At 39.3% G+C, this 6,073-nt stretch overlaps 1 non-coding gene across 1 annotated transcript; it reads right to left on the reverse strand.

The window, feature by feature from the left end:
- Positions 1-3,642: 3,642 nt before the first annotated feature.
- LOC131228451 (small nucleolar RNA R71) lies at positions 3,643-3,749 on the reverse strand. Its single transcript, XR_009162954.1, has one exon. It is a non-coding gene; the product is annotated as a small nucleolar RNA R71 (small nucleolar RNA).
- Between the last annotated feature and the right edge of the window lie 2,324 nt (positions 3,750-6,073).

Genomic DNA, 6,073 nt, shown 5'->3' on the forward strand with positions numbered 1-6,073 from the left:
TCTAAAATAAAAATCACCTGAAAATATTGCTAGTTAGCTGAGTGTCACTGATATCATCGAAGGCCTTCCGATATCATTGATATTTGAATTCCAAGGATATGGAGGAGAACTTCGATATATTGAAGATTTTATGATTTTCCTTAGAAAAACAGGGACATAATATCTCTGTTGTCAATTTTATCGAGTCAATTTCGATAGACTCGAGATTCAAATTTTGATGATATCGATACATCAATAATTCCATCCAGAAGTATATGCGGTTGCTGCACAACTTATGTCCTCATTCGATACTATCGAGTGAGCTTCGAGGACATCGACAGTACTTCTCGATTATATCCATCATTCTATCGATAAATTGACAAAGGTAGAAAACTTAGAGATTTTCTAAAATTGTGAAAAAGTTTTCTGATAAGGGTCGAATATTGCATATCAGACCCCGATTATTGCCTGATTTTACGTAGGGGATAATGCTTAACAGAGTATTTTAAGTGTGTTTTTATTGCAGGATGTAATCAGGAGTGTGGACTGAAAAAGAGTACTAAGAGCGTGGATTTGACACTCCAAAGTCACCAGAGCCAGGGACGCACTCCAGAGGACCAATATTGAATAATTTGCAGGTCATGGATCCGAGGAAATCAAGCCGTTCACGCCAAAAGGCCCGAAAATGGTCCAAAATGCAAGATCACAGGGTTCCTGCCATCCACTCAGCCCGAAACTTCATACATGGCCTGAGAGCCATAAATTAACCGTACATATTAAATTTTGGCCATTGGATATCTCGAAAAGTGGGCCAAAGGTCGGATCAGCCCCTTACTTCATTAAGTGGGGCCCACCTGGTCTCTGGATATGATTAAAATTTGGTCTTAACCCCTGATATAAGGATACAAACTGAATAGATGGATTGGATTTCTCAGAAACATTATAGTGGACCACACACCGTGGTGCGTGTATACCAAGTACATGCAATCGCGACGTGCACCACACTGACTAAGTCGGTCCGCAAGCGCTGACCTGCGACTCATTTCAAAAATGGAAACTTCCGTTTTTCGTTCCTGCGTAACCGACGGGCGGTCCGTTTTGTGGAAGCTAGTGGGCCACCATCATGGCCCATGGGAACGATCCAAACCGTCCGTAATGTAGAGGGGGAAAAACCCATTGAACTCATGCTGACCGTTTGTGCCCATGCATACACACGTGCTCGCTACAGAGGCCACAAACAAGTGTCCTGCAACGTTTAAAACGATTGCAGCGTGATTGCTTCTCTGGGCCGCGTCAATGGACATTCAAAACTATCCATATTTGAACGAAATTTCATCCTGAATCCAATGTACGGGGTGGATTTTTTCAAAAACACTTCTGTGGGGCTCACCGATCATCGCAGCGTCGTACGTGCGTAGGCTTACGCACGTCCGTGAAAGATGGACTTCCGGGCGATTGTGGCCCACCATATTTGATCAGATGGAAGATCAGATCCATCCATCGTATAGACCAGCCGAAAACGTCCCAGGAGACATTGATTTTACGGATAAAGTACAAAGAACAAGGACTTATAAAGCCCCAAAGTTGGCTATGAAAAGGGTACGTGGCTGTTGTTGCGACAGCCTCTCCACCGATTCCAACCTTTCCACCGCCCTTCCAGCACCTATAAGAGGAGTTTTGGACGTGGTAAGAGGGAAGAGAGAGCTTGAGGAGATCCAGGGAGAGCTTGGTTGGACATATAGCAAACCAAAAGAGAAGAAAGGGGAGCCAGGGAACAGATCCAGAGAAGAGAAAGAGAATAAAAGAGAAGAAAGAGGAGAGAAGGATGTTTTTATTTCATCAATTTTATTTTTCTTACTTTCTAATTGATCACATGGATAACTAAATTCCTTAGCTAGGGCTGAGATGAAGCCTCTAACTTGAATGATCCTTGTTTGTTGATTTAATCCTAACTCGATTGATTTATTTCTTTCTCTAGTGTGCTTGACTGGAATTTTCGTACTTCTCTATGCTATGAGCTTAACCAAAGTCTAGTTATGGATGTTGTTTGTAATATTATTTTAGGTGCTTATTTCTAACCATGAACAGGTTTCCTATAGGGGAAGAAACAGGAATCTACATCTCTTCATGCCTGACCATGGATGGAAAGATGTGATCCATATGCTTTAAGGGATTATACATTCTGTGTACCCGACCAGGGACATAGTTTGTGATTTATTTAATTTATATCAATTTGAATAGGGTGAATCAACAGGTAAAACAAGGGTTAGGATAATTAGGGGTGGATTCGAAAGTCCTAGTCTTCTCCTTGATTGAATTTTCCTTATTTCTCTCGATTATTTTTCCATTGATTTTTGTTTAGTTTACTCAATTACTAGCTCAAATATTTGTTGGATTAGTTAAGAAGAGTCTTTAATTTTGAATTGTGACAACCAGTCCTCGTGGGAATGATCTCGTAATACGTACCATATTTACATCTGATTCGTATACTTGCGAGTTTAAAATCATTTAAATCAGATTGGTTTAAAAAAAAACATCAAGTTTTTGGCGCCGTTGTCGGGACTGTTTCGGTCCAATTGGATTTAGGATTCTCTCTTATCATAATTCATAGTCTTAGGATTTTACTAACTTTAGATTAAAGTTTTTTTAGAAACTAACCTATTTCCTGTTTTGTCGGGTCTTGACATAAACTTCTAATTTGGTAATCCCTTTCTAAATTCTCTACTTTTTCTAATTTCTACTTTTAGAATTAGGGTTTTATTTTTTAGAAATTTTCTATTTTCTAATTTTAGATTTAGATTCTTCTTTCAAGTAACTTTCTATTTTCTAGTTTTAGAAATTTTTTCCCTTTTTAGAAACTAACTTAGCTTTTTATTTCTAAGATTGGAAACTTTATTTTTTAGAAATTAACCGTTGCTTAGGATTTTTCTATCATTATTTTAGGAAATTTAATTTATTTTTGTTTTTTATGTTTACAGGAATTGAGGAAGGAAGCTGCTAAATAAGATTGTCTTCAAAAGGAAGAGCTCCCAAATCTTCAGACATCCATCATCTCCTTTTTCGGGTTCTTCCTTCCAATTCTCATTTACATAGCTTTCTCTTGTTTTTAAGAATTCATAATTTTTATTTTTATTTCTCTTAGGTTGCATCTTAGTTTAGTTTTCTTTCTTACATTGCAATAACATAGTTTATGCTAGGACGTAGATCTCTGAACATAGAACTAGCACCTTTTGATCCTGAAATAGAAAGAACCTTTCGTAGAAGATTTAGAAACATCCTATTTGAAATGGCGGAAGAGAATGGAACTAAAGCTCTTAGAGATTATTTAGCTCCTCTCCAATTCAATGCGCCTTCATGTATAGTGTTGCCTGCCACCACGGCAGCACACTTTGAACTTAAGCTTGGGGTCATACAATTGTTGCCCTCCTTTTATGGTTCAGATAAGGAGGATCCATATCATCATGTGAAAGAATTCTTAGACATTTGCTCCACCTTTAAGTTCCAAAACTTTTCAGACGATTCAATCTGTTTACGCCTTTTTCCTTTTTCTTTGAAGGATAAGGCGAAAGCGTGGTTGAATTCTCTAGGAGTGGGTCTATCACTACATGGGACCAACTGTCTAAGAAGTTCTTAAACAAGTTCTTCTCAGTTCACAAAACTTATGCTCTCCGTAGAGAAATTACGAATTTCACACAAAAAGAGGGTGAGCACTTTCATGAATGTTGGGAAAGATGGAAGGATTTACTTCTTAAATGTCCACACCATGGTTTTGAAAAGTGGCAACAAGTTCAATACTTCTATGACGGTCTAACACCCCAAAACCGTCGCATGGTTGACGCCACCAGTGGAGGGTCATTCATGACCAAAAGTGATGTCGAAGCTTAGAATTTCTTTGAAACCTTGTGTGAAAACTCCCAACAATGGGACTATTCAAATAGAGGTGAAAGAAGTCCTCAACCACTGAAGAAAGGGGGTATATATGAGGAAGGAGTCACGCCAGATCTTTATGCCAAAATTGATAGCCTGACAAAGAAGGTGGATGCTTTAATGTTAAACAATGGACCTCCACAAACAACTCAAGTCGAGTCATGTGCCATATGTTCTAATCTCACCCATCCTACGCAGTCTTGTCCATCTAGTTCAGCATTTCCAGAATTTCTCTCTGAACAAGTACATGCTATGAACACCTTTCGGAGACCTGGGAATGATCCTTACTCAGACACCTACAATCCAGGGTGGGCTAGGCATCCAAATTTTTCTTGGGTAAAAGGACTACAACAAGGAGGACCATCTGGAAATCCTCCTATGCAACCTTACTCCCAAGTTGGTAGTCAACAACCTCAGCAGTTCCCACAGTATCAACAAGTACCTCCACAATCTAGGAAACCATCTCTTGAGGAGGATACATTCAATCTTTTTATGCAGAGTTCACTTTAATTTCAAAAAGACACCCAACATACTTTACTAGCTAACCAGCAGAGTTTACATGCAAATGCGCAATCCATTGCTAAGCTGGAAGTACAGTTAGGTCAACTTGCTGCCACATTGAGTGAGAGAGAGAAGGGCAAGTTCCCTAGTCAACCTGTGGTAAATCCAAAAGGACAGTATGAGATTGGCTCTAATTCAAACCAAGAATAATATCATGAACAGGCCAAATCAATCATTACCCTTAGGTCCGGTCAACAGATCGAGAACAAAGTAGAGATGCCTAGGGAAGAATCAAATTCCAAATCAGAAGATCAAAATGAAGCAGAGAGACATAGTAATGCATCGAAAGCCCAAAAGCACTCTGACTCTTCGGGAACCACTCATGTGCCATCTTATGTGCCTAAAGCACATTTTCCTCAACGTCTGGCACCGGTTAAGAAAGGAAACAACTTTAATGAGATATTGGACATGTTTAAGCAAGTGCAAATCAATATTCCGTTGCTTGATGCTATCAAGCAAGTTCCTTCTTATGCTAAGTTTCTTAAAGATTTATGCACTCAAAAGCGTAAGATGAATGTTCATAAGAAGGTCTTCCTTGCGGAGCAACTCAGCTCCATGATTCAACACAACACCCCTCCTAAATTTAGGGATCCAAGAGCTCCTACCATTACTTGCGTCATAGGAGATCATAAGGTTGAGAAAGCATTGCTTGATTTAGGGGCGAGTGTCAATTTGTTACCATATTCTGTGTATGAGCAGCTAGGACTTGGTGAACTGAAATCAACCAAAATAACACTCCAACTAGCTGATAGATCTATCAAGGTGCCCCGTGGTGTTGTTGAAGATGTGCTAATCCAGGTTGACAAGTTTTATTTTCCAGTGGATTTCATCGTTCTAGATACTCAGCCTGTCCAGAATCCTACAAGTCAAATCCCGGTTATCTTAGGACGTCCATTCTTGGCCACATCTAATGTAATCATAAATTGTAGGAACGGAGTTATGAAGCTATCTTTTGGTAACATGAAGATTAAACTCAATGTTTTCAATGCTGGACAACAAATGTCAGACTCGGATGATATATTTGAAGTGAACATGATTGAGAGTCTAGTGCATGACTCTTTCCTTGAATCTTCCAAAAACGCTCTTGAGACTTGTTTAACACATTTTGGCATAGATTTTGACATAGAAAGTTTCATCCAAGAAGTCAATGCATTGCTTGACTCTAATCCGGAAATGGATACAACAAAATGGAAAGCTAGAGTGGAACCTATTCCACCTTCTGAGTCTAAACTGGTCCCGTCTATTGAGAAACCACCCGAAGTCGACCTTAAACAATTACCTGAAACTCTCAAGTATGCATTTTTAGGACCTTCTGAAACCCTACCTGTCATCATAGCTGCTAACCTTGATAAAGAACAGGAGGGTAAGTTGCTTAATGTTCTTACAGAACATAAGACAGCTATTGGGTGGACAATAGCGGACATAAAGGGAATAAGCCCTACGGTGTGTATGCATCGTATTCATCTTGAAGAAAATGCAAAAACATCGTGTGAAATGCAAAGGAAGCTTAACCCTAACATGAAAGAGGTCGTTTGGGCTGAGGTACTAACATTGTTAGATGTTGGTATCATTTACCCCATTTCGGATAGCACATGGGTCAGTCCAG

Source organism: Magnolia sinica, chromosome 15 (assembly GCF_029962835.1).
Source record: "Magnolia sinica isolate HGM2019 chromosome 15, MsV1, whole genome shotgun sequence".
NCBI lineage: Eukaryota > Viridiplantae > Streptophyta > Magnoliopsida > Magnoliales > Magnoliaceae > Magnolia > Magnolia sinica.